Source organism: Oryx dammah, unplaced genomic scaffold (genome assembly GCF_014754425.2).
Source record: "Oryx dammah isolate SB20612 unplaced genomic scaffold, SCBI_Odam_1.1 HiC_scaffold_11150, whole genome shotgun sequence".
In the NCBI taxonomy this organism is placed as follows: domain Eukaryota; kingdom Metazoa; phylum Chordata; class Mammalia; order Artiodactyla; family Bovidae; genus Oryx; species Oryx dammah.
Genome location: NW_024080543.1, coordinates 1,650,148 through 1,654,641, shown reverse-complemented (window position 1 = coordinate 1,654,641; position 4,494 = coordinate 1,650,148). Strand labels below are relative to the sequence as shown.

The 4,494-nt window shown below is 44.6% G+C and overlaps 2 long non-coding RNA genes across 2 annotated transcripts in view; one reads left to right on the top strand and one right to left on the bottom strand.

The window, feature by feature from the left end:
* Nucleotides 1-4,494, bottom strand: part of LOC120860636 — a 41,274-nt gene that overhangs the window by 27,092 nt on the left and 9,688 nt on the right. The gene's annotated exons all lie outside the window — the stretch shown is intronic.
* On the top strand, nucleotides 814-3,479 carry LOC120860644. Its single transcript, XR_005720389.1, has 2 exons — nucleotides 814-1,031; nucleotides 3,135-3,479. It is a non-coding gene; the product is annotated as an uncharacterized LOC120860644 (long non-coding RNA).

The following is a 4,494-nucleotide window of genomic DNA, read 5'->3' as shown; positions in this document are numbered from 1 at the left end:
TTCCCATCCCAGGGATCGCACCTGCATCTCCAGCACTGGCAGGGGGATTCTTTACTATGGAACCACCAGGGCATATTTTAGATTCTAGTTTTCCACACATGTATCTAGTGAAAGAGGCCAGGATCAAGAGGCCTGGCAGCTGGGAATCCTCAGCCACAGCTCTGGTGTGCTATCAAAAGCTCTGGGGCCTTTGGTGAGTACCTCAGCTTCCCTGGGACTGTTTCCTCCCCTCAGAAATGCCCTGCATTTCTTTTGGACTGTAGCCCACCAAGCTCCTCTGTCCCTGGGATTTCTGAGGCCAGAATACTGCAGGTGGTGCCATTTCCTTCTCTGCTGCTGCTGCTGAGTTGCTTCAGTCGTGTCTGACTCTGTGCGACCCCGTAGGCGCCGGCCTACCAGGCTCCTCTGTCCCTGGGATTCTCCAGGCAAGAACACTGGAGTGGGTTGCCATGTCCTTCTCCAGTGCATGGAAGTGAAAAGTGAAAGTGAAGTCCCTCAGTGAAGTCGTGTCCGACTCTTAGCGACCCCAGGGTTGCAGCCTACCAGGCTCCTCTGTCCATGGGATTCTCCAGGCAATAGTACTGGAGCGGGCTGCCATTGCCTTCTCTGATTTCCTTCTCTACAAGATAGCATTTTGAAGATATTTTCTCTTGGATATTGCTTTAGATGAAGGAAGGGGGATCCCTTCCAGGGCTTGAGAGTGAGTTCTTGTCTGACACTTGGCAATGAGTTGTCTGAGGAGAGGAGTGCTGTCCAAGCGAGAAGCTTTATCGGGAAGGGCTGCCGGGACGGAGGGCAGGAGGGTGAGGGAAACGGAGAGAACCACTCTGCCACGTGGCTCACAGTCTCAGGTTTTATGATCATTGGGTTAATTTCTGGTCTGTCTCTTGCCAGTCATTCTGAATTGGGATCCTTCTTGAGGGCACACGCATCACTCAGCCGAGATGGATTCCAGCGAAGTGGATCCTGGGAGGTGGGTAGGACCTCTGAACTGGAGCCTCCCATCTCCTTCTGACCTCTCCAGAATTCTGGTTGGTGGTAGCGTGTTCGTTCCTTGTTCCTTAGCAGGACCTCCTGTTGTAAGATGACTCCTGCAAGGGTTTTCTTTTCTCTGTGGCCTGGCAAGGGTGGGTGGTCCGTGGTTCATTTAACAGTTTGTTTTTGGTTCTCTCGAGTAAGGTCCTCCACAGGGTAAATGTATAAAATTATAAGTCAATCTTTTAAATAATTTATATTCGTAATTTGGTAAGTTGGCTTTTGTGTGTGTGTGTTAGACCTGATCACCAGACCAATGGTCATGTAGATCTTTTGTTGTTTTCTAAACTTTCTATAGTTTTTTAAATGGAATTACCTTGTTGCAAAATTTGTTTATGTTCATATTTTTTAAACAGTTATTTCTTTTTAGTTGATTGATCATTGCTTTCTAATTTTGGTTTGATTTGTCATACATCCACATGAATTAACCACAGGTGTACCTATGTCCTCTTGCTCTTGAATCTCCCTCCCACCTCACACCCATTCCACCTCTCTAGGTGATTACGGAGCCCCAGTTTGAGTTCCCTGAGTCCTACAGCAAATTCCCATTGGTTGTCTATTTACAAATGGTGTACCTGCATCCATGCTGGTCTCTCCACTCATCTCACCCTCTCCGTCTTGTTCCCCACCCTTGTCCGTAAGTCTGTTCTCTACGTCTGCATCTCCATCGCTGCTATGTGAACAGACTCGTCAGTACCATCCTTCTAGATTCCATGTTTTTCTCTCTTTGACTGACTTCCCTGTTTAATACACTCTAGGTTCATCCCCCTCATTAGAACGGATTCAAATGTGTTCCTTCTTATGGCTGCATTCCATACAGGCTCTGATTGTTCCTTAGCCATGGTTTAAGGAGGGTCATGGAGCTCTTCTGCTCCATGTCAGTTTGGGCTTCCAGTCTGAGTGCTCACAACAGAGTTGCTTCTGGGTGAGCCCTCCGAGTTCTGTGAGCGCCGGGCTGCCCGCTCTTCTCTGGCGGCCCGCAGGGGGCGCCAAACGCCCCTCTGAGCCGTGGGCGCAGGACGCTTTGCCTTTAGACTCTGCTCGGTGAGCAGCTGGCTGGCGGGAGCTTTGTCTCAGGACCATCAGGGCTCAGGCTTCTGGATAACAGGGCTGCATCCAGGCTGAGAGGAGCAGGGTTGCCTCAGTGCCCACCAGCAGGGAGGTGCTGCAAGAGCAAAAAAATGAGGACGGAGTAGACTTTTCTGTGTCCAGCTGAGGGCTGACTGGAGGTTAGAGGTCTCAGAGGACTCAGGCGGGAAAGAGCTCCTTGTGCAAAACGGTGGGTTTTTAGTTAGATTTGTGTTAGATGATCTCGAGGATGACCACTGATGTTCTTCCGTGTAGGTGGCCGTTTTCCTGTCACTGTTTCTTGAGAAGACTGTCCTTTCCTCTTTGCTTCTTCCTGGTTTGATTTTCATGAACTGACCATGTACGTGTGGGTTCGTTCCTGGGCTCTCTATTCTCTCCTGGAGTCCATGTGTCTGTGTTCCTGCCAGTTCCTCACAGTGGTGGCCACTACAGCTCCGTGATGTACTTTGAAGTCGTATAGGAAGATGCCTCCAGCTGTGTTCTTCTTTCTCAGAGTCTTTTCGGCCGTTTAAGGTCCTGTTCAATATCAGCAGTCTAATATTAGAAATATTTCTATTTCTGTGAAAAAATGCCATCGAATATTACTTTGTGATTGCAGTCAGTGTATTTGTTGATGACTTTGGTTGGAATGGACCTTTTAATTCCTCATTGTTGCAGTGCGTGAGCGTGGAATAGTTTTCTGTGTATTTGTGTTTTCTTTGGTTTCTTTATCAGTGCTTTCTAGTTTTCTGATGACTGGTCTTTTATGTCCTTGATTACGTTTGTTGCTGGCTGTTTTATTGTTTTTGATGCAGTGATAAGTGGGATTTTCTTAATGTTTGTTTCTGCTTGTTATTAGTGTATAGAAACGCAAGTGATGATTTGTCTATTGATTGGGATCATAAATGGTAATATTTTATTTGATTTTAAATTGATCCGAAATGATTCAGCTTTACTGAATGTAGTCTAACAACTTTTTGTGAAGTTATGTGGAAAACTTTTATTTGTAAAATCTGTTTCTCCTCCAATAGGTCATCCAGAGGACCCAAACCATGGTGGTTCCTAATAGACTTCCCACAGTACTTCTTCATTCCATGTGGACTCCTTCAAGGGCAGTGAGCATCACAGCTTCCCTTGAACTTTGTCTGGGTAAGTCTTGGCCTGTAGAAGAAAGTTTCCTGCCTGTCTACTCTACATTTCTTTTGTGGTATTGATATGGTTGTTTTCAAACATAGTTTCCTTTCCAGTCATTTAAAATGTACAGAAAACGCCTAGCAATGGGAAAAAGTCCTGGCATTTGCCACATCATCTAAAATACTCTATGTGTTTTATCCAAAATGGGTACCTTCTATAGAACCAGCACATAATCTCCAAAATCAGGAAATCATATCCACAGCCCCACTTCCACTTTTAGCAATTGTTCAAGTGTATGAATATATCTTTTTTCCATCCTCGTCCTTTTTTCTTTATTTAGAGTGTTACTGACATTTCCAGTTATTTGGATGGATTGAAAGCAGACATGGTGAATATAGGTTCTGGGTGGCCTTTTCTATATAGATTTTTTTTCACTGAAGTTGGGGTTTTAATGTTTATTTATGTTGTAACATGTATGAATCCTGCATTCTTTTTCCCCCCATAGCAATTAAAAATAAATAATATGCCATTTACCATTTAGATATTGGTAAGCATACAGTGTTGTAGCAGACAACCTTTACTTGTTTCGCAAACCAGTTTAATAATGTGCACCTTGTGCGTGCTTTGGAGAAACTCAGGAAACTGAGTCAGTGACTGAAATGGCCCAAGATATCACCTTAGATACCATCTTCACCTAAAAACAAAACAGGCACTTCCTGGTGGTCCAGTGGCTGAGACCGGACACTCCCAAAGAAGGAGGCTCAGGTCCATTCCCTGATCCGAGAACTAGATCTCCTATGCCACAACGAAGAGTTTGCATGCTGTAGCTAAATATCTGGCTTGCCTCAATGAAGGTCGACCTGGCGCAGCCTAATCAAAAAAGAAACAAATGTTAAAGAAATAAAACCAAAGGAAAGGAAGGGTACGGTTTTTGTACAGATTTACGGCTTAGCTTTCCCTATTGACAGAAAAGAAAAAGTTTCAAAAGACTGTGTCTCATCCTTCTATCTGGCATATAGAGAGGATTCCTTTGAAATGAGATTTCTCCGGTAAATGTGACTCACAGAAGAGCCGTCTTGAACTTGGGTTTCAGAGATGATCATGTGTCCTCAAAAAAAAAAAAAAAAGTTAATTGGGTCCAACGAATTCTCATGCTGAGGTGGTATATTTTGTGGTAGCATTTGCTCCCCTTCACTTTGGATGTATCCCCATTTGTTTTCACTGTCATCTACTGAAGACATCCTGACATTTGAAAGT